At 37.2% G+C, this 25,325-nt stretch overlaps 1 protein-coding gene and 1 pseudogene across 1 annotated transcript in view; one reads left to right on the top strand and one right to left on the bottom strand.

Annotated features, from left to right (window-relative positions):
* LRMDA (leucine rich melanocyte differentiation associated) overlaps positions 1–25,325 on the top strand; it is a 1,322,797-nt gene that overhangs the window by 521,677 nt on the left and 775,795 nt on the right. The window lies entirely within an intron of this gene.
* On the bottom strand, positions 25,054–25,149 carry LOC127552720 (uncharacterized; annotated as a pseudogene).

Below are 25,325 nucleotides of genomic sequence, written 5' to 3'. Positions count from 1 at the left end.
TGATTCAGTGAAGGTGTCTTGCTTTCTGAGATTGGGGTGCCAATTAAAATTTTCATTTTCATTTTGTTATTCGTAGTTGATATACATTATCAAACATGAGCATCTCCAGCATCATAAAAGCATAGAAAAAAGAGAATCTACATAATGGCATGATTCTCTGTTACATGTTTCAGTTCTCTCTCTCTCTCTCTCTCTCTCTCTCTCTCTCTCTCTCTCTCTCTCTCTCATAATTGGGGTTAACTTGCCCAGAGTCACACAGCTAAGAAGTGTTAAGTGTCTGAGATTATATTTGAACTCAGGTCCTCCTGACTTCAAGGCTGATGCTCTATCCACTGCACCACCTAGCTTGGCTCTCTTATCTACTGGATCACCTAGTTGCTCCATATTAAAGAATACAGTCAAATGCATATTTTAAATCTGTCCTGCTTATCCTTGTCTCTTTCCAAATCTTATTTTCTATGATTGAAAAAGTGCTATAGTGATCTTCTTTTCTTCTTTTTTCAGATATATCTTTGTTTTATTTTGGTAACAATTTCCTTTCTTTTTAAAACAGGACAGCTAAGGTTTATCAATTTTGAAAGAATTAGCTTTTGTTTTTATTCTTTTTTTTTTTTTTAACAATTTGTTGTTCATTTTATCTATTTTTCTTATAATTTTAAGACATTTATTTCTAACATGAAAATACATGTTTAGTTGTTTCTATAACATGTTCTTTCATTCATTATTTAAGATGTCATTACTTTGTTTAAGGTATATATCTTTTACTTTTCTATCTTGTATTAAGTACTAGTTTATTGCATTATGGCTTGTAAAGGTACTTTTAGAATTTCTGATTTAACTGTGTTTCTCTATGCCCTTGAACATGAGATCTTTTTTTTGAAAAGGATTCTGTAATGTTGAGATATTTTTATTTTTAACATTGCCATTTTAAAAAGGCTCTATATCCTTAACATTTAACATTTCCATCTATTTGTTCAGTTTTGTTTTTCTTTTTCTTTCTGTTGGTGATTCAGCCAACAGATTCAGATTCTGTGGGCATGCTTATATATGTATAGATATATACACATATTATGTCTATATCACATAGTATATATATATATATATATACATATATATGTGTATATATATATATATACACACATACACCACATACATATTTCCTCTTCTCTTTTTAATATTTCTTTTTCCTCATATAGTTAAGTACATAAAAAATCTTTCTTCTTCCATTGTCAACTTCTTAGTTTAAATAATATGTTTTCTGAAGCACTCTTATCCAAGAAGTTTTTCTTTCTTTTGTCCTTATTTCCTTTGCCCTTGTAGTTTATTCTAAATTTTGTTTTCTTTTTAGTTGTTATTTCTTCATATTCTCTGTGTCCTTTATGAGGATAAAACTTCTAGAATATCATATTTGAATTCTGTTTCTTTTTTTGTTATTAAATTTGTGGATCTTACCACATCCTTCTTTAGATGTGGAATAGTACATATATTGTCAGACAATTATTTGAGTTTTTCATTTGTTTTAATACCAGATACATAGGAACTGCCTAAGCCAAATTCTGTCTTGTGAATTTCTTGGTGGAATTAATTTTCACCTTACAACTGCATCCCTTTACAGAGGACTAAGGTGAGAATCAAATTGGCTAATGTTATATCAAGCCTTTTTATGCCTTACATAGTCTATAGATATAAACTAGCGTGACTTTTCTCAGAACCTCTGACTTGTCCCCCAGAGGATACTAATTATTTGAAAGTGTCCTTGTTAAACATTTCCTAGACATCCAAGCCATTTAATTATTTTCATTTGCCCCTTTTATTCCTTCCCCTTGTATTTATTGGTTGTATCTCTGGACAGGGATCATAGCCATGTCCCAAGGGGATGGTCACCCTTTGTGATCTGGCTATACTCTTGGTTCATGCCCTGTTTGATAGAGCCAGTGATCAAGTGTTTGATATCACATCTCTTTCTCTCCCCTTCATCCATCCCTCCCTGTTTATCTTCCCTCATTCTCCTTCCCTTATCCAGGAAGTAAGTCAGACATTTTGTAGAATTGCAGAATTTCAGAAATAAAGGTGACTTCAGTGGCCATGTAGTCTGCCCTCTCAAATCTTCCCTGCAGAAAATCCGCCATGAATATATCCAGCAGGAGGAGATTTATGAGTCCTGCCAAGGCATCCCAGCCCATTTCTAGATCTTTATAATTGTTAGGAATTTTTTTTTCCTGGCTTCAAATAGACATCTGCCTCTTGGCAGTTTCTACCCATTGTTCTTAACTCTGCCTTCTAGGGCCAAACAAGATGTGTCTGTGTTCTCTGAAGGACAGCGTTTCAGACTCTTGGAGACAGTTAGGATTTCCTTCCAGGCTTTTCTTCTTCATTCCAAACATCTCCAGGTCATTGCACTGATCCTCTTGGGGAATGAACTCTGGGCATCACTCTGGTTTCCCTCCCTATATCCACAAGGCTGTTGTCAAATGGGACTGTATCTGAGGAAGTCATCTTGGATTCTTCTGGGCTTGGTCTACTTTCTAGAGTTTAAGAGCATAGGGATATAATGTGTCCTTCTGACCTCTTGCTTGGAAGTAGAGAGAAATCCTTAGGGCCTCTGGAGTAATGTAGTCTCAATGTTTTTTCTTTCCAGACTATGAGAAAAGTCTCTGAAGACGTACTATAAAATTGCTAAGTTTTGTATTTTCCCCTGCCCTAGAAGGAATTTTTCTTAAAACTAAAATTTTTTTTTCACCCTTGTATAAAACGATGCCAACAGTCAAATACTCCCATGGTGTTAACTCTTACTTGAAAGTAAATTAGCTACCAAAATAGTGGCTGAGCTAATGGGCTAAATTTGTTTCTGGACAGTAGTTTAGAATCTGGGAGAATCTGACTTAATACACTGAAGTATTGTTTGAATGGTGTGGGTTCCTAGAGACATAACTAGGACAGAGAAACTAGGGCTTTGTTCCAAGGTACAGGAATTTGGAGGGTGCTGACAGCATTTGCTGTCCTTGGGCAGTTTAGAAACAATTGAGTTTAGCACATAATGAACAAGAATAATTAGTCATAATAGAAAATGATTAGAAACATTTTCCATGTATCTTTTCCATACCTCTCTCTCTGCCCAGAGCAGTAGCCTTCCGAATAGAGTCTTTGCAGTTTTCCAAATTATCTGTCCTTTCTCCCATGAGTGCTGTCCCAGGATCTCTGTCCCATTTCTCAAAATGAATTGGTCTTTAAAAAAGTTGATTTGAGGACATGATTTTTTATGTATGGAAATCCTATTCCCTCCTCTGTTGATTGAGAAAATTCATGATGACAAAAGCTACTGTGCAGTTAGCAATGCTTTGCGTGAAGCTCATTTTGTTAATCATAAAAGAATTGGAAAAATAATTGTATATCTCCATATGAGACATGCTATTTCTTCACTCTAACTTATATTATGTTTGCTTATTTATTGTATGGAGTCATTTAAGGAGATGGATCTATTGTAATATACTCCAGGGGTCCACAGGCCATGGATTTAGCACTACTCTTTTTCCTCCTACTTAATAGTATTTTATTTTTTCCAATTACATGTAAAGATGGTTTTCAACATTCATTTTGTAAGATTTTGAATTCTAAATTTTTCTCCCTCCTTCCACTTTTTTCTCAACACAGCAAGCAATCTGATATATGTTATACATGTATGATCATGTTAAATATATTTCTGTATTAGTGATGTGGTGGAAGAAGTCTCAAAACAAAAGGGAAAACCCTGAGAAATAAAAAAAAAACAAAAAAGTGACAATAGTATACTTCAACCTGAATTCAGACTCCGTAGTTCTTTCTGTGAATGCGATCAGCATTTTCCATCACGACTCCCTTGGAATTGTCTTGGATCATTGCATTCAGCACTATCTTTTAGGAAAATCCCATATATCTCAGTTTGTGACCCAGTTGGTCTAGAAAAGAGCTTTGGTTTCTTTATTCCACATCTTAGCTGTTCTTTCTCATGCTACCTTGAGGACTGTATCATGTCAAGGTCTCAGTGTGAATTCACACAGCAAAAAAGGAAGGCATTATGTATCTATGGATATGTATCTGTCAATTCTTACTTTTATTTTTTTGGATGTATTTAAACAATTTATGCTTAGAAACAAGATCTTCTTATTGCACTATTCATGGCCTGCTCTATTCTGTTCATAACCATCCAAGGTCCAGGATACCTTTGCTTATTTATAGTATTTCATTCATAATTGGTTGCCAAACACAGCAGAAGATAGATATATTTATGTAGACACCATTATGCTATGTATATCTACCAACCTGTCTCTGCTGAGAATTCCTTCAAGTTTTATTTTTTGTGGAAGAAATATGAAGAAGGAAGCAGAGTAAAAAGAGACACAGAAATGAAAAAGAAAGAGACAGAGATAGAAAAAAAACAAAGACAGAAACAGAGAGACATAGATAAAGACAGAAAGATACACATATAGAGATAGAGAGAGACAGAGACAGAGAAGGAGGGAGGGAAAGAGAGACAAAGAGGAGGGGGAGGAAGAGAGGGAGGGAGGAAGGGAGAGAGAATCATACAAGCAGTCATTGTGATCTACTGTGTTTGAACAGGACCATTGAAATATAACTTATAAGAATGCCATTTCAATTATTTGTAAAATATTTAAATAGCACAGTCCAATTCACATTCTATCATTTCCAACAGCTGTAAAATTTACTTTACACCAAAGTGAGCTCAATCACTTTAATTTAGTCTAGCAAAAACACAGTGCAAGCTTAATTTGTATTTAATCTCCCCCTTTGTTTCTACTTTATTGCCCCGAATCAGTCTTCTTAGTGATTGAAATTTAAAGGAGGAAGAAAAGAGAACTTTCAGGAATTTTTGAGGATGTCATTAAAAAGAAAAATTTAGGATGACTTTCCAGGGTTTTGCCAGATTTGTTACTCAATATATCAATTTACAATAATATCTTCCCTATAAATCTGGGATAACATCTAGGACTTTGTTCAGCTATGTAAGTAAGGTCTACTGATGTTTAAAAATAGGTGATTAGTTTAGATGAAGTTGTAGCTATACTTTAAATAGGAGAATAGTTATACTTGAAGAGGAACATATATGTGAATAATTATTATTTCAGACTTAGATCAGATTTACATATTTCTAAACTAGTATTTGATCTTTTGGTTAAACTGTTCCTTCTTAGGCTGAGACAAAGCCTAAGAACCTCATTTACAATACTATTAAGATAGAAAGAGGATGTCGAACCATGACTAACTGTACTTTATTTGTTCAGGGTAGTATCTGTTTTGGGGTGGGGACTCAGGCAGGATACACAACTCAGAGCTTTTACTCAGTGAGTCTCTCTTGTCTGGAATGTATTTCCTCCTCACTTCTGTCTCCCTTTTTGAATCAATTCATAGTTTCTTTCAAAGCTACATCCTATGTGACAGCTTCCTCAGTTCCCCTCTCCTAATTCCTCTCTTGAAATAACTTTACATGTACTTAATATGTGCTTATCTTTATACACATCTCCCCCCCAGTGGGATGTAAGCTCCCTGAAGGTGGCAATTGTTAAATTTTTTTATTTGTGTGTGTGTGTTTTCCCAGGACCTAGTGTAATATTTGGCATCTGTAAGTCAAGTTAAATCAAGTCAAGTAAAATTTATTAAATGTTTCCTATGTGGCAAGTACTAGAGATATAAAGAAAGCAAAAGACAGTTCCTATCCTTAATCTAATGAGAAAGACAACACATAAACTATATACAAGAAAGATATATGCAGAATATATTGGAAATCATGAACAGAGGAAAGGCATTAGCCTTAAAGGGGATCAGAAAAGGTTTCTTGCAATAAATGGGATTGTATCTGATACTTGAAGGAGTCCAGGCAAGACAGAAGACAAAAATGAGGGAGAACATTCTAGGCATGAGGGACAGTCAATGAAATTTTCTGGAATCTGGAGATGGAGGGTCTTGTGCAAGCAATAGCAAGTCAGGGTCACTGTGTCATGGAGTACATGAGGGTGAATAAGATGTAAGAAACCTGGAAAGGTAGGAGAGGGCCTTTGCTTGGCAAGTAGAGGATTTTATATTTGACTTTGGATGTGATAGGGATCCACCGATAGGGAGTGTACTGAGTAGAAGGGAGACATGATCACATCTTCACTTTATAAAGAGAAATCAGTTGGACAGCTGATAAAAGGGTTGAGTGGACAAGGGAGAAACCTGAGGCAAGGAGAACAATCATTAGGATATTGTGATAGTTCAGGCATGAGGCCATAGGGGCTTGTACCAGGATGATGGGAGTATCGGAGAGAGGAAGAGACAGAGAAGAGAGATGTCATGAAAGTAAAATAGAATTTGGCCACAGATTTGATATGGAGGAATGAGAGTGAGGGACTCAATAAATGTTTAATTAATGCTACTTTGAAGTTGATGGGAAAGCAATTACCTGAAGTAGAAGTTTTAGGAAGTGATGAATATGATCATGTAACTTTGTCATGATTTATTCTGTTCCTTGATGGTAGAATACGCTGAGATCATGAAATGTCAATTTTCAACATACATGGAATTCAGGAGCACCCTGTCTCATGGTGAAAAGGAACTATTTGAATATCCAGTTGATTCATGCTGGTTTCTGCTGAACCAGGGAAACAGAGGCTCACAAAAGGCTCCCTTTATTCATAGGTAGAAGAGATTGTTATCTAGATGATATATTAGGGCATCCAAAACTTATCTGTGACCCAGAATATTCCTCTATTCCTGTGATTTGCATGGTAACGAAAATTCTCCCTATTAGGATTCTCCTTTTGGGTTAAGAGATTGTTTCTAGAAGATCCCTGATAAAACACAAATATATTCCCCGGAAGAAGTCCTAACTTGCCTTAGTTTTGAGAATTAGTTAACCCCAAAAGTCAGGGCTTCTGAAGAAGGGTATTACAGGATTTCAAGCTAGGACGGCCTTAAAAATCAACTATTCCTATTTCATTATATTATAAACAAGGAGATTGAGGCCAATAAAAGTATGTAACTTGCCCACGTTTTTACAAATAGTAAACATCCATGCTAGGATTTGAATATAAGTCCACTGTCTCTAAAGTTGCTATGAGGACTGAACTTAAGGAACTGCTCAGGGATGGAGAGAAATCCAAGGAAGATATCCTTTCCTACTTGACCATTTGGTCTTGGGATTTCCCTGTCTACACATGCCGTTTCCTTTCAAAACAAAATGCTTATTTGACTCCCTTGACTCAACCACTCCAATTAATGCAGGAACCCTTTAATTACTAACACTGACTGTAGGAATCTCTGTCAATAGTTTAACATTTAAAAAGGACATTGTTGCTTGAGAAAGTAAATATTAGGGTTGTAATGATGAGAAATACCTAAGCATTCTCAAAAGATGCAAGCAGTTGTCCAGGCTCTGATATTCACATTTGTTTCTAGGAGAAAATAAAGCTCTGGAGAGAAGAGCAGAGGGGTAGGGCAGGTCCTGTTTATTTGTTGGCTAGATGAAGTCAATTTCCCAACTAGTGCATGGGATTTGTGTGCACTGATGCCCTTAAGAGCCATTGGGCTTGGGGCTTTTTTTGGTTTTATTTATCATCTCCCTGTTCAGTGCTTCTCAGTGCTGAATGGACCTCTGCTGGATCCAGGTGCCATGTTGATTTACTTTTTCCATTTCTTAGCATGATGCTAAATTTCAGGGTTACTAAGAACCTGGGACTATACTTTCTATGTTTCTGGGACTGAGTTCCAGAAAGTTACTTGGGTAAGTAGCTCAGCTGCCATCCATCCTCATAATATGGTATTATTACTCAGTTTGACAATAAGTATGGTTCTGGAAAGAAATCCAAAGTTGCCTTGAAAACCAGCAATATTGCCCTCAATTGATAGAGGAGCTATATTAGTAAAACTAATTAGATCATATATTTCTTTCCTCGTTGCTGGCATTCTGGCCTCCAAAATTCAGTATTTATGATCTGACTGGGTTTTCTTTGTTTGGATGTCATTGGTGTATGTGTGGAATAGCATCACATTTTCACAAGCTGTTATTAGAAAGCCTAATGTATGGAAACACAATATTTATACCAGCAACTGTTAAAAATCAAGGGCTGTGGATTAATGTCAGCTTCTGAATGTACAGTGCTTTGGTTAATTCCATCCAAGGGCAGATGATATCATCCAGCAAGAAGGAATATATTAGAAACTGTCAGCCAGAAGGTAGTAAAAGGAGGTGATATGTTATAAGGAGGACTCAAAGGTCATTCAAAGAAGAGATATTGCTAATAACTCAATTAAAATTTTCACGCTGACATTTTATAAATTTCTGTGTAAGCCCTAAAACATTTCCAAAGCTAGCAAAATTCATATACTAGATTGCAAAAACAGGGGTCAAATAGAATCTATATAGTTCTTCAGTGAGATGAACAAATTGGGTTAGGTCACTTAGGGAGTTCTAACTAAACAAATTCATTGAAATTTGAGTAGTGACTAGATAGAGATGGATGTGTTGGGATACTTCAGCCTTTTTCATGTTCTGACGTTGGGTTCTGCAATAAGACATGTTGCTTCCTTTTGTTTCTGGAGTTGAGTTGTTTTGTTTGCCATTGGTAATTTTTTTCAGGGGTCAGGATGAGAGTGTCTTCAATCATGATTTTATACTAGCTTCTACTGCCTAAAAAGAGAGTGATCTTCAGGCTGGGTAGGATAGAACAAACATTGTTAATGGAGAATTGAAACTGAAGATAAATGGAAAAGTTAGATGTTACTGAACGACATGTCCTCAGTAAGTTCAAATCACTAGGTTGATATGAACAGATATTGGTAAAATTTGTGGTGTGGTCCTTGAGCTGCTTCTAACAATCTTCAGAAAACAAAACAAAACAAAGAACAAAAGATGTATTGTAAGCCTTGAGATGGTGACCAAATGTTGCCCCATTTTCAAAAAAGGGAAAGAAGATAAGATTCCTCAACTTGTAGGTCAATGAATGTGACTTTATTGCTTGAAAAAATTATAGAATGCATTAAAATAGAAATCAAAGAGGTGATTATTATAAGCCAAGATGGGCTGATCATTTACAAGTTTTCACAGACCAAGCCCACTGAGCATTTGTTAACACTGTGGCATTCCTTCAATTAAAAAATATTTATGAAACACTTGCCATAGATGCTAGAGATACAAATACAATGAAAAAATAATACATCCTCACAATGGGTTTATATTCTCATGGGAACATCAAATACATGTGCACGTACATAAATAATAAATGTAAAGAATATAAATACAAATAAGTACTTAATGACAAGAAATTTGGGGAGAGAGGACACCAAAATAAGGTGGGCAGGGGGTGAGTGGTTAGGATGGAAACTGGAAAAGACTTCAGATGCTTGTATTTCAGTAAAGCATTTGATAGAATGTTGCCATGTCCCTATGGACAAATTTGGAGAATTTGAAACTGCTGAAAAGACTGGATACATCCTGAAGGAAGGTTTCTTTCCAGTGCAGTGGAATCTGCTCTTAGCTACAATGTGTTAACAATTTCATCTGTGATTTCAATTAAAAGATTTATAGCATCTCTTAAAAATTTTCTGATAGCATGATTCTGAAATGGGATGATAGAATCAGGATTCCAAAAATACCTTGACAACCTAGAACAATGGGCTGAATATAATAGATGAAATTCTGAAAGCATGAATGTCAAGCCCTTCACTTGCATTCAAAAAGTCAACTGTACAAATACAAGAAGGAGGAAAAACAGCTAAAGCACAGTTCACATAAAAAGGATCTGGGGGTTTTAGTAGATTACAAATTAAATTTGTTAACCATATGACATGGGGGTTTTAGTAAATTACAAGTTAAATTTATTAACCATATGACATGGTGGCCAAAAAAATTAACATTAGTTTAGACTGAATTAACAGGAGCATCATGTCCAAAATGTTGGGTCAAGTAAAAGTCCCATTACTGGGAATGATGGTTCTGGCCAGGCATTTGCTCTACAGGCAGTAGATAGTACTCAGTAAGTGCCAGTTGGTAAATGAATAATGACGGCCAATTCCCAGGGATGCAAAATAAAGTTCTGATCTTTTCTTTCTACCTGAATTTTGTGGAAGGAAATGTTTGGAAGGAGGCGATGGGCAGGTCCTATTGAAACCATCTGGCTTCCGGAGGGAATCACCTGGCCCAGATGCACACATCTGCTTTGCCATCTTTCTCATGCGCCTGGTCTAGCTCACTCAAATAACTTGCTTACATGGAAATATGGGACATATCCATTGTGAAATGTATTTGTCTTGTTGAATACAAGTCTGTTTTTTCCTCCCTCCCTTCCTTCCCAGGTACTCTTTATTGTGGCTTTGGAGGATGGAAACGTGCTATCAAAGCCCAGTTATTATGTCCTGTAAAGGGAGGAGGTAACTGCTGAGGGACCACTCAAATGAAGACAAATGCATTGTTAAGTTTTTATGGACCAAGGCTGTACTTCCATTAAATGTAATTTACATAACATAACTAATGCTCAAGGCCAAACAGTCCTTGTAGCCCATGGACGGCCCCTCCTATCCCACCCTCAATGGGGCCTCATTCGGAATCCCAGTTTGGAAACCAGCTTCCCTCCCCTTGCTAGTTCGATGGTTACCACTCCTATCCAGGCTTTTCTTGTTCATCTCAGACAGCTTCACCGTTTCCTGCATGGGGCAAATCTATTGGTTTATCCTCCCCCCCAGGAGATGTCTGGAAGTTATAATATGTTTCTTTAATCTTTTCTATAAGGGAAATAAATAAATGCTCAGCCTTGTCTGATCCCAATGTATGCCCTGGCTAATGACAAGAGTCAGAGCCTGGGTTTTCTGGGATGATACCCCGTTTCCTCTTAGAGGGAACACTGAGCAGAGCTGCCATTGAAGCACTAGGGAATCAAGTCCATGATAAGTAATTGGAGCCCATCTGGGTTCCACAACAGCCCGGCCCAGCGCACGATCCGTCGTGGAGCGCCGTCCTCATCTGGGCAGTCTTTGTCTGCTTCTCTCTTCAGTTGTGGTTTCCTGCAATCACAGACACTCTGAGCTCTGGCTTTGCCCCCTCATTCTGCAAAGCAATTATCATTTCATCTTATTGTAGGGGTAAGTGTTTGGCGGAGTAGGATGGATTTTTTTTTTTACTGGTAATCAGAACTTTCTGCCCATTGGTCTTTGGGACATCTTTGTGTGTTGACATTTCCAAGGTACGTGTCAGAACGAGCCAAGGGAGTGAGAGAGGAAAGGAGAGAAATCATTATCCTCAATTTAATGACCACGATTCCTCAACATTTACAACTACCAGAAGGAAGAAACAACCGGCATGTATCTCCTAGGTGCATGCAATAGGGAAGACAGCAGAAGATTCTCTTAATCCCTATCCATGATTTACTTACCTTAATGATTGCATTATTTGCCAAATTAATTGTATGTGTGCATAGTTAGATTGAATATATATTTACTTATATTTAATATATTAAAATATAGTACACAACACTCATGCAACACACATGTCCATGTGCATATCTGCACACTTGCATATAATACACATAAACACATGCATATGTATACAGTGCATATGCACGATACATATAACATGCACACTTATGATATATGCATATGTCTATGCACTCATACATGTGTATATACGTGTATGTATCTACACAATACATAACCCATATGCATATATATGCAACACATGCATAATCATGATGTGTCTATATCTAGACATACATATACTCATATGTGCATATATTTAACAATACACATACATACTTATGATGTGTGCACGTAGCCAGACAACACATACATAACATACACGAACACACAATGATATGTGTATATCTACACACTCACATATTTATACACACAAACGACACACATGCACACATGTATGAGGTGTGCACACATCTACATGATACAATATATTCATATGCACACATAACATACATGTACATAGATATCCATGATGTATGTACCTATACATGTGCATGTGCTCAAATAGGTTTATATACATATAACATACATATGTGATGCCTTTCTATGTGCCTACATAACAAACACATCACATGTGCTATAATGCAACACACAGAGCACACGATGATCATTGCATGCACAACATTCATACAAACATACATGTACCATGCATGCATGTTTAGGATATATTTCTGAACCCATACACACATGCTCATATAGGCATATGCACACATAACACACACATTTATGATGTGTGCATATACCTGCACAATACATATACTCAGACATGTGATATGCATGTAACACACAAATGCACGCATGTGTGCTGTGTACACACACGATATTCAGGCTGCAGCCAGGTGTGCCAGACTCATCAGCCCGTTCCCAGCAGGCGTTTGTTGTTCCTCTGAAGCACAGGAAGGGGCCTGACCTTCCCCAAGCTGTGGGGAGACTTGTATTTTCTCAGGCTATTTTGACAGGCCGGGCCTTTGTTTGGAGCCCGCAGTTAAGCCACAGATAGCCGGCACTAAGGACTGGGTTTGGCCGGCAGAGTTCTCAGGGCCAGTCACTGGGCCTGCTTTTCATTGGCAGCTTCCAGGGGCGGGATCCCATTAGGATGCTCGTGGATGCCGGGGGATGTCGGGGAGCTTGGGCAGCGCCTTTGTGGAAGACCTGCCGCAGCCGTCAGACTTTACCGGACGCAGTTGCCTTTCGGGGCAGGTTTTTCCTGCCTTCTCTCCAGGCCCGGCGCAGGAACGAAGGCGCGCTAGTGGCAGGGAATGTCAGAGCTGGAGGACTTCTTACAGGGCTTAGAAGCCAACATTCTCCTCTCTGCTTGTCTCCCAGAAAACAAAACAGAACATTCAGAAGCACAGATAGCGCGGCCCCTTATTAGCTGCTTTTCTCAGGCCCATCCCACGCCCGGTGTGGGGCTGCAAAGACAAAACAAAACCCAGCGGTCCTTGCTCTCAGTGGGCTCACGTTCCGTTGGGCCGTGGCGTTGGGGGCAAGTTAAATGACTTGTCCTAAGTCATACAGCCCGTTAATCAAACCTAAGATTCAAACCTGGACGTCCGGATGTCAGCATCCAAGGCTTTTCTCCCAGCTCCCTCCAGATACTCACCTGCTGTATTTGTTCTGCTGAAGCTAATGAGTTCAGCCCAGAGCCTTGTTAACGTAGCTGGAAGCTCACCCTTACGCTAGGAACTCACGGTCGGGTTTTATTTTACCTTACATCTTGACAACATTCGACAGAGACAGAGTATTAGCATCTATTATGGCAATTTCTTTCTGGAAAACTAAATGGTTGTAGGACCTGAGACAAATCCTTCCCAGTTCTCAGTTTATCTATAGCATCAAGGGATGATCTTTTAGGACCCTTTCATCTTTTAAATGACGATTCACATTGTTTAACTAGGAAAACTCTGCCAGAACCTTGTTGGGCATTTTAATCTGGAACTGCCTCAGAGAGTCAGAATCAGCTGAGCCCAAGGAGTGGGCCTTGGGAGAACCTCAAAATCTTACTGACATCCTGATGTAGTGACATGTGGGTAGGATGCATTCTTAATGGAATTAAAAATGTGAATATGGACATAATCGATAGGAGTTTTGGCTTTCTTTTTTTAATCAAATTTATTTTATTTGAAGAAACAGAAGAGCAATACAATAAAAAACAGAATGAAACAAGAAAAAAGAGAATGAAACATATATATATATATATATTAGTCAAGGAAATTATATTCGTGAGTGTGCATCTTTTGTTTACTTCCTTGTAAATTATTCTTTTGTTCTTATTTTACTTTATTCTTTTCTCCCCTCTTTTATCCTACCCTACCATCCCCAGCAAGCTACAATTAAGAAAGGATATGTTTATATGTTCATATGTAGATATGTACATATATATTCATACAAGAGTTTTCGCTTTCTAAACCTGGTTAGGAAATGTAGCAAGGAAGTAGATGTGAGAAAACAGAAGAGAACAGGAAGCTTACTCTGACTTTATTATTTAAACTCTGCTCCTTCCTCCCATTCTCTGTTTGAATCCCTCTTCTTTTACGACTAAGGAGAATCCCTTTGCTTATTGAATAGAATTCTGACATCAGGAACTGAAAGCCCTTGTTTTGTTGTGTCTTAGAAAAACAAATGTGTGTTTGATGTCTACAAAAGGCAGTATAGTGGAAAGATTAGGAGACCTGCTTCTGTCATTCCCCATGTGAGCCTGAGTAAGCCATTTAATATTCTTGGCCTCAGTTTCCTGATCTGTAAAATAAGGAAATATGACCAGGAGATTCTAAGGTTTCTTCTAGCTCTAAGGCTATGATTCTTCTTTAGCTATCAGTTTTCCTTTCTGTAAAATGAAGAAATAGGATCAGATGGCCTGGAATAGGATGTATTAAGATGTTTCCCAACTGTAAACTTATGACTCCCTGAACTAAATTTGAATCTGGATTGGTAACTGCAACATGGGTTGTCATCTTTCAATTGCTTCTTACCCAGCCCTCTTGTTATCAAGTAGTATGAAAAAAAAGTAGCATGAAGTAACTGATTTTAATTCTAACATTTTATATAGTTTATAGAAATAATAATGCAGTGCCAATTTTTATTTATGAAGCCAAGAGTACTGGTTTATACTTAATGAGGCAAATACTTGGGAGGTCCTTTTCAATTTCCCCAAATTCCCACCAGGAGTTTTCATAGGTGAGATTGAGGTTAGCTAAGTAATAGTCTCTGTGGCCACATAATAGTAGTTTTTCTTCTGTGTGTAACTAATCCACCTGAATGGGAATTGAACCATTGATCTGGTCTGTTATCATCATCTTCTAATATAGAGAACTAACCAAATTATAATCTTTGTCACCAATAATAGCATCATAGAATATTAAGATTAAAGGGGACCTTAGAGTTCAGTGAGTCCCTAGTAGAGAAGGAAATGGCAAACCATCCATTATCTTTGCCAAGAAATCTCATATAGGGTCACAAAGAGTCAGATACAGAAGGTGAGACCAAGATGGCTTAAATGTCTTTACTAACATAGATGGTTGGAGAAGCTGTGATTCCAGTCATTTAACTTTTAGCTTTGTCTTTTTTTCATTAGTACCTTGAAGAATATTTTTGACCCAATCATTTCTGGAGGAGTTCCTGATTTTCACATTTGATTGTTTATGTATTATCCTGTGATTAACTACAAGAAAAGGAATCTTGGTCTGGTGGAAAGAGCCCTTGACATGATTAAAAGACTGAGACTTGATTCTTCTATCCAGAATTTATTTTCTGGATTTTATTCTCTGGCCATTTCATTCATGTATGACTCTTCATCTCCCTATTTAGGATTTTCTTGGCAAACATCAGGGGTGACTTGCCATTTCCTTTTTTAGATTATTTTATAGATGGAGAAATTGAGACAAATTGTCTAAGAAATTTGTGAGGCTGATTTTAAACTCAGGTCTCCTTGACTCCAGGTCCAGGATGTGTGTATCATGTAGCTGCTTTTGAGAGCTCTTCAACCTTTTCATTTCAGAGAGTATAAGAAGACCCAGCTAAATGATTTTTCCAAGGTCACAAAGCCAGTATGAAAACTCAACTTGTCTCATTTCAAATTCTGTCCTTTTACCAATGTACTGTAATGTCTCCTTGAGGAGGGTTTTAACATTTTATCTTGACACTTGTCCTTACACAAAAGGGGAGGTATTAGGGTTAGTATTCTACCTTTCTGTAGGCCCCTTCTCATTGTCATACAAAGACTTTTCTTTTTTCTTTTAAAAATTATTTTATTTTAAAATAATAAGTCTTTTATTTGTCAAAATACATGCAAAGATAGTTTTCAACATTCACCTTTGCAAAATCTTTTATTTTTCTCCCTCCCTCCCCAATTCTACCCTCCTCTAGACGGCAAGTAATCCAATGTAGGTTAAACTTGTGTGATTTTTCTAAATATATTTCCACATGAATCATGCTGCACAAGAAAAATCAAATCAAAAAGGAAAAATGAGAAAGAAAAAAAAAACAAGCAAGCAAACAACAACAACAATAATAAAAAGGTAAACAATACTATGTTGTGATCCACCTTCAGTCTCCACAGTTCTCTCTCTGGATACAGATGGCTCTCTCCATCACAAGTCTATTGGAATTGCCTTGAATCACCTCATTGTTGAAAAGAGCCAAGTCCATCTCAGGTGATCATCACATAATCGTGTTGCTGTATATGGTGTTCTCTTGGTTCTACTCACTTCATTTAGCATCAGTTCACGTAAGTCTCTCCAAACCCTTTTGAAATCAACCTGCTGATATATTCCATTATCTTCCATAACATTCATGTACCATAACTTCTTCAGCCATTCCCCACCTGATGGACATCCACTCAGTTTCCAGTTTCTTGCCACTACAAAAAGGACTGCCACAAACCTTTTTGTTTCCCTTCTTTATGATCTCTTTGGAATACAGGCTCAGTAGAAATACTGTTGGATCAAAGGATGTGCACATTCTGATAGCCCTTTGCAAGTGATTTTTCTTCAGAGTTAATGAATTTCTGATAATCAGGGGAATGAATTTTTAATGCCATATCTTGGTGAGTTGATATTATCTTTCCAGGTGTAGGGTCCGTTTTGCTCTTGTTTCATCATTTTTCAGGCTAGTCTGACTCTTCATAACCCCCAAGAATGGTTTGCCATTTCCTTCTTCAGCTCATTTTGCAGGCAAAGAAAATGAGGTAAACAGGCTTAAGCAACTTGCCCAGAGCCACACAGCCAGTAAGTGTCTGAGGCTGGATTTGAATTCAGGTATTCAGTCTTGCAACTCCAGCCCCCATGCTCTGTGCACTGTAGTGCCTCCTAATTGTTCCCTGAGCGTTTTTAGAATCTACTGGACACCCCATCTCTGTCACTGTAGGCTTGGTCTTTGCATTCTGCTCTTCCCTCCCTCCCCTTCTTGGTAGAATAATAAATAAAGTTGACTATTTCAGGTTCTATTACTATGTAAAAGCTATTTTAAAACATCTAACCATCTGCTTAATGGTTGGTAATCTGTTTCTAATGGTCACTTTTAATAAGACACTTTGTTCACCACAGTAATAGTGATCAAGCAGCCAGGTGGCTTTTGAGAGCAGGATTACAGAGAGCATTTTCCTGTTCCATGTCAGTGAAGGGCTCAAGGAGGGCAAGTCTTTGTAGGAAAAAACCCAGGGTCTTTCTGCAATAGTTGCAAGGAAAATGACCCTTTCCCCCCCTCTCAGGAGCCCCTTGGAATGTAAGGAAGCACATGGAGGGTGAGTCGTTTATAGCAATATAAATTTATAGCTTTAATTTTTCAATATTTACACATCCAGGTGCTGTTGCTACTGTGGTTGCAACTGGAGGTCAGTTTAATTAATATCTGTCCTTTTCTCTTGGGTGACATGCCCTGAGTTGTTGTCATCAGAAGCCTTGCTTCCCTTTGTCCGGTCCCAGCAGCTGGTGACAGCTTGGCAAATTATGAGTTTCCTGGCTTAAAACAGACTAAATTACAGACAAAACAAGCCATCAGCTGAGTAAATACTGCACCTCTGTTTGGCTTCAGTGAGGAGAGAGAGATTATCAAGAGTACTTAGTGTTCATAATTACTAGTAGGAGGCAGATAGTAGGCTCAGGCTGACTGGAGATTGGTTCATTATATCCAATTAACACCCACTTGATTATTCCTAATTACTTCTGTTTGATGACAGAGGAGTAAAGATGTCATACTTCAAACATGCAAATGATGATCCGGGTTGAAGATGTACCTACATTTGCAATATCATAGCGTGCTCATTTTGGGGAGGGGGGCAATGACTTAATATGACCTCAGTAGAGTGATGAAAAATGAAATGTCTGCTTTCAGTTTGGGGGAATTGTGTGTGTATGTGTGTTCATGTGTGTGCATTAATTCCACTATGTAATAATTACAGGGAGCTTTGACAAGAAGCAAAAACACAGATATTTAGACAAAATGAGTCTTTCTGTAGCAATCTAGCCTAGCAAAGCTTTCTTTAAAAAAGAAAAAAAAATCTTAATGGCAGTCTCCTTGTGAACAATTTTCTCTTTCTCTCCTGCTTAGCTTGGCAGAGAAAGTGGGAATGAATTTTAGAGGTGTAGGGTTGAAATGGGCTCAAATTTTGAGAAAAGGAGGGAGCCTTGACTGTTACGAGCAAGTAAAATGGGATCTTGTCCCCATTGTGGAGATTGCAGAAGAGGTCACGGCATCTAGTCTGTGTCTGTTGTTCATAGTGATCAGTCAGGTAGAAAGTACAAAATGGGAAGTAGAATATACTTGAATAATGCAAGGGATGATGGAGATACTTATGTTGGAAAAATATGCTAAAGTAGATTGGAGCTCTAGAGGTGGAAGATGCTTCAGGAGCTCTCACCCTATGGAGGAGAAAGCTGAGAACCCAGGAAGGGAAAGAAATTTACTCAAGAACACTCAGGTAGTGAGCATTGGAGATATACACTCAGCTCATCGACTTCTTTGCTTTTTTGCTGTGCCTTATTATTCCTAGGCTACATTGGTTCTCTAGGTTTAAGTTAGGGATCTTTCGATGCTATTAAAACTCTTTCTTGAAACTGAAATAACTTTCACAAATATTTATTTGTTTCCTACCCTATGTCAAATGCTAGTGATACAAAGACAAAAATGAAAAAATAAATCCCTGCTTTCAAGGAGCTTACATTCTATTCAGGTGAGAGAACAAGTGCATAGAGATAAGTACAAGATAATTTGAGGAGGTAAATTGACAGAATGGGTATATAAAGCACCAGGCCACAAGTCAGGAAGACCAGAGTTCAAATGTTACCAACTATGTGACTGAACAAGTCACTTAACTCTGTTTGCCTCAGTTTCCTTATCTATAAAAAGAGCTGAAGAATAATGGAAAACCACTCCAGGATCTCTGCCAAGAAAAGCTCAAATGGGGTCAAAAAGAGTGGGACATGACTGGGATGAGTGAACAACAACAAAATCAAAGAATACTAACATAAAGGTTCAGTTGAGGAATATCTGAGCTTAGACTTAAAAGAATATAAATATTCTGAAAGATGGGGATGAGGAAGGAGTTCCTTCTAGGTCTGGAAGATAGCTTGTAGAAATAAATATATGGAGTCAGGAGATGGAATGCCAAGTTCAGGGCACACTTGCAGGGGTCCTCAAACTTTTTAAATAGGAGGCCAGTTCACTATCCTTCAGACTGTTGGAAGGCCGGACTATAGTAAAAACAAAAACTTTGTTTTGTGGGCCTTTAAATAAAGAAACTTCATAGCCCTGGGTGAAGGGGATAATCATTCTCAGCTGCCACATATGGCCCGCGGGCCATAGTTTGAGGACCCCAATGTGATTAATACATTAAATATTTGAAAGGAGAGACTGTAGAATGACATTGGAGTACAAACTCTTAGGGAGTAAGTCCTAATTTTTTTTGTCTCTGCATCCCTGTGGCCTAGGATAGATTTTTGCATATAGTAGGTAGTTTCTAAAATGTTTATGGAATGAATAAGATTGAATTGAAAGGTAGATTTTGAAAGGTAGAAAGCCAAATTGTAAAGGAATATCATCCGCGTGGATTTGTATTTGAACTTAGAGGTAATAGGGAACTATTGATGTTTTTTGACCAAGAGAGTGAAATGATAGAATCTTTGCATGAAGATTATTTTGATGAAAATACTTTGTAGGAGTTGAATGGAAGAGATGAGGGTCTGAAATAGCAGTGTAATTGTTGCTCATGATCATGATGGTTAAGGTTTGCATGAATTGCTTTAAGGCAAAGCTGTGCAAAGTCATCCCCCTCACTACTCCAACGATCACAGAGTGCTAGGATGATGACTGAAAGGAGAGGAGAGGAGATGCTGGAAAGGCAGCATTACTAGAACTGGCAGCTGATTGAATATGTTGGAGTGGGGGGGAAAGGAATACATAATTTCAAAATTATAAAGCTAGGGGATGATGAGAAACATGATTGTGGAAAACATAGAAAATGCTGAAAGATAGGATATGTGTCAGGGGAAAGCTTATAACTCTATGTTGAGCTCATTGAATTTAAGCCTGACCCTGATGTAAATATATGTACCTCGTCTTCCTCCTTATTGCCACTCCCACCACTGTCGTCGTCGTTGTCATCATCATCATCATCATCTGTATCAGTATTGATATCATCATCATTAGCAGCATTTATATATTGTTTTAAGACTTGGCAATGGTTTGTGGACAAGACTTTGAAGAAGGTCTTGAAGACCTCTCAGAAATTCGTGAAGGTTTTTTTCCTTCCTCATGTGTTATTTCTGACTTATTCTATGCATTTGCCAGTAAGATAATCTATATCTTGGATATAATTCATTTTTTCCCTTTAAGTTTCTGGGGATGGAAAAGTTTCTAGAAAAGGAATCGGACATCTTGCTGGTCATGACACAATGCATTTTAGAATTTGAAAAATCTCATTAGACATTACCTAGTCTTAACTCTTTGTTTTACAGGGGAAGAAATTGAAACCAAAAAAATCTGTGTCTTACTGATTAAAATAGAATATAAGATCTAGGATTTGAACCCAGTCCTCTACTTCCAAATGCAAAGATTTTTCCATTATTTCTTCTTTTATTGATAGACCTGCCTAAACAAATGCCTGAAGAATAGCACAAATATGGTTTTTGTATGGCAGCCAGACTAGGGCAGAGGGAACTCTTCTTTGCCATGATGGTCAATGCTTCTAATATGTATCTGTCCCCAGTATGACAGACAGTGACTTTACCAACTTGTGGATCTGAACTGATGATCCAACCTGGGTAGGGCCACAAACAAGGAATACAGAATACAGATTGTGTCATCCAAAAATATCATTCATGAAGGACCTTGAGTTAAAATGAAGCTATTCCTCCCCCACCCACCTATTATCTATTTCTACAGTGAGGGAAGACATTAGAGAATCTATCAAAGTCAAAAATTCATAAAGATTTAAGCATGAAATAGAATATTTTAGGGAGTCATTTGAAGTCTATATGTGGTGACTAGTATTTAAAAGGCTCACAAAACATTAAAAATTACCTTCTGAATAGTGTACCTTTTCCCCTGAATAATAAAGGGGTAATATCATGGGAATAGAATAGTGTCACAGTATAATAGGTTCCAATTGACAAATGAATCAGGAGTGAAGATTGCTCACTTTTAAAGGAGGGGATCTGAATCTGGAACTGTCAGTCTCTCAGGGAAAGTTACTTTGGATAGTTTGGTATGACTACTGATTTTCTCTAATTGAAGTATTGATAAAGGGCCCCAAGCCTTATGATATGTGTGATAAACTTGTGGATATCTTGATGTTTTAGTTTCTTCTTTTTCCTCTCCTCTCCTTCCTTCCCTAATTCCCTTTCCCTACCCTTCTCCTCTTCTTTCCTTCTCCTTCATTCTTTTCCTTCTCCCTCTATCTTCCCTTCTTTCTTTTTCTCCTTCCCCATTTTTTTTACTTCCTTTGGGGAGATCAAGAAGATGGAGTAGGTATTTTTTCCAAAAGTTAAGCAGATGAAAATGTAGATTTTTTTAAAACTAAGAGAATGAATCTCCAAGAAATTAACTATGTACAACCTCTCCATCTTGCCAATCCTCCTGCTAAAGGTTTTTGTCCTTCCTGATATTAAAAGCTATTTCCTCTTCTGCACCCTGTTGATTTGGGCAGCTATGACTATAGTCAAGAGACAGACAGTTCATTCTTGAGTTGCTGATGGGTTTTTCCTTAGTCCTCTGTCGTCTCTCTCCCCCTCCCTGCCAAGTCTCAGGTCATATTTTTAATCACAGAAAATTCAGTGTGAAGGCCATTGAGAAGGATGACAGTTCCAGCTCTGAGTGAAGAAGACAGGACAAAGTCTGCTTACCTCTCCACGTGGTGACAGTTCAGCTGTCATGGAACTCTCTATTCTGTGCAGAACAGTTACTCTATAGATTCTGACTGGCAGATCCTGCTTCTAGTGAATATTTTTGCTGTTAATACTTTACTGTCCAGTAATATAATGTAATTTGTCATTTGTCCACATTCTCAGCTTAGAACTCTGCATCATATTTTATAGTAAAATTTGAGGCTATTTGCTGTGAGCCCCCTTTTCATCCCTCTTCTTCATCTCTTCTTCATCTCATTCTGACCCTCTCTCCTCCTTCACTCCTGACTTTCCAATGAGCTAGCTTTATTTCTTAGCAAAGGCCACCTCACTACCTGGACAAACAGTCCATTCCTTCCTCTCTCCCAACAGATCATCCCTTCAGCCATCCCCATGTTCTCATGTATCCTCAATCGTCTCTACTGAACTCTTTCCTTTTATCTACAAATAAATTCCTGTATCCTCTATCCTCAAAAAGCCTCACTTGATCCTTCTGTCTCTTCTGTATCTGTCTCCTGTTATCTTTTCTGCTCTTTGTGGTCAAACTCCTCGAAAAAGCTCTTGGCAACAAGTACCTCCTCTTCTCCCAATCTCTTTAATCTTCTTAACCTCTTACGATCCAGTTTATGATATTATCATTCCCCCAAACTGCTCTCCAGAGTTCCCAATGAACTTTAAACTGCCAAATCCATTGGTCTTTCCTGAGTCTTCCTTCTTCTTGATGTCCCTGTAATCTCTGAAACTGTTGATCACCCTCTTTTCTTTGATATCCTCTTCTCTCTAGGTTTCAGGATGACCCTCTTTCCTGATTCCTCCACCCATCTGGTTGTTCCTTCTCTATCTTCTGTGCTGAGTATCTATCTCTCTAACTATAAGAGTACCAGAATTATCTGTCCTAGGGTCATTCTAGATCCCATAGATCCAACACTTTTTTTTAACAGAAGAATAAAATGAAACCTAGATAACTTGATGGGACAGAAGGTGTAAGAATTTTGAAAATATAGGAGGGCAAGTCTTAGTTATGAAGGGCAAAAGAGAGGATGTTATGTTTGATTCTGGAGGTAATAGGAAATGCTTGGAGTTTACAGAACAAGAAGTGTCAATTCTTTTAATGACTAACACAGACATTCAAATGAATTTTTGAGAATTTTAGGCACTGTAGAAAGTGCTTTGTAGATATTATTTCATTTGATCATCACAACAACCCTGGGAGGCAGGTGCTATTATTACCCCATTTTATAATTGAGGAAACCAAGTTAGACAGAGGTTAAATAACTTGCCTAGGATCACACATCTGGTGAGTAGCTGGGGTAGGGTTGGAACTCAGGTTTTCCTACACTAGGTCTAATATCTGCCTATTGCTTCACCTAAGGTGATAGTGATGGTCATTATGATAATGGGAATGATGATAATAGACAAAATGAGCTTAAATACAGAAAATGAGTTTACATACTAATACTAGTTTTCAGTTGAAGAAAGCTATTATTTTTCCTGTGTGGTTAATGGTCAAAAAACATGAAAAAGAATAATTTAGCAGCCGAGTTACTTGATTGCTCTGAGTATCTAAGGTTGGAGAAATTGACATTTAACAATACACCTTAGCCAAATAAATAAATAATATAAATATAATATAAAATAATAATTATTATCATATAATAAATGTAATGAAAATTAAAATAATTAAAATATAAATAATATAATATAAAGAAAGAAAGAAATGCCTGATGGAACTCACAATGGCAGACTATGATATGGTCCATTTCCCTCCTTCCCAGATTGCAGCAAGTGCATTTTTCTTGATATTAAAAGTCTGTGACCTTAACTTTCCAAATCTACAAATCTCTTATGGAGGAGACCCTTCTTGCTATAATGCAGCATGTGGCTAAGAATATAATCCCAGTGAACCAGGGACTTACTAAACACTAAGAATCAAGTATAAATATGCCAGCACTAAGCCCACAAAGATTACTGTTGCACAGCTGAATTCTGTAGTAATTTAAGATCTAGCTAGACCACTAATAAAAATGTAACTTTTCATCTTGAACTCTAGTGAAATGTTCAATAAAATTGGCACCATGTGCTTTTTTGTATGTATTATAGCTCACAAATATTTGTCATAATAAAATTTTCTTTTGTCCTTAAAAAAAAAGGGGGGGAGGCAGCTAGGTGGAACAGTGGATAGAGCACAGGCTCTGGAGTCAGGGGAGCCTGAGTTCAAATTTGGATTTAGACATTTGACACTAGCTGTGTGACTCTGAGCAACTCACTTAATCACAATTTTCTTGCCAAAAAAAAAAGTGAACTCCACTGAAAAACAAATAACATTATACAAGAAGAAATCTAAATTATGTGGAAACAGGATGAATTACATTTTATTCCTCTTGTCTTGTTGATGCTTTTAGTGAACCTATAAATGATGAATTTCTAGCATATTCTCTTCATTCAGTTACAAGGGGTAGTTTTTATTTGATCCACCTATAAAATAGTTGGCCAAACATACATATATAAATGAACATAAATATAAAGAAACGCCATCCTATGTGACTTGTGCGTTTCTATCCTAACTCCATTGTAAAAAGATAAGAACAAGAGTAAAACAATAACAGTAAATAAAAATGTTTATAGCTTGTATCATTAACGAAAAAAAACCTTTGAAAACAATGCTTTGATCAGCCATCAAAAAGGATATGCCAAAATATTCTAGGAAAATAAAAAGCAGCTCATAATTCTTTTAATACATTTTATAATTATTGAACAGGGTACCCCAAAATGCTGTCACATTTATATTATCTTTGCTGATTATTATAAATCCTTTGATTCAATTCTGCACTCATGGCTTATTTGTGTATTACAAATATATGTAAATATAGAAACCAGCAAAGTGAGAAAGTTAAAGTATTTGGTGTCTACATGGAAAACCTTTCTGTTTGTGCAGTTACCACATTTCAAGAACTGTTGATATAAAACATCTTATCTTTCAAGAAAACAGCTTAAACCCCTGATACTTAATCCTATCCTTAAACCAATAATAATTTTATTTAAGCAGAACTGAATATGGCTTCCAATCTAAAGAGGGAAGTATACTAAAACATGGCTTATTCATTTGGCTTCCTGAAAAAATATTAAATTTTTTTTTCATCATGTTAAATTTTTCTCCACTCATCTCAAAATGTTATTTGGACTTAATAAATGAAAAATTCTTAATTTTTATTAATTTAATAGTTTTTTTTATTTTTCCAAATACATGCAAAGATAGTTTTCACCATTCATCTTTGTACTACACTTGATCTTAGCCAAAAGGCCGAGAAGCGATACCATTCATCTTTGTAAAACCTTATGTTTTCTCCCTCCCTGCCCCACTTCCCACTCCAATATAGATTAAACATGTGCAGTTCTTCTACACATATTTCCATGTTTGTCATGCTGCACAAGAAAAAAAAAGATAGTTTTTCTTGTGTAGCAAGATAATTGTATAAATATGTACACATA

The sequence above is a fragment of the Antechinus flavipes genome, chromosome 2, assembly GCF_016432865.1.
Source record: "Antechinus flavipes isolate AdamAnt ecotype Samford, QLD, Australia chromosome 2, AdamAnt_v2, whole genome shotgun sequence".
NCBI classification, from domain to species: Eukaryota; Metazoa; Chordata; class Mammalia; order Dasyuromorphia; family Dasyuridae; genus Antechinus; species Antechinus flavipes.
Note: the sequence above shows the minus strand (reverse complement) of the source record. Positions and strands in the feature narration are given on the sequence as shown.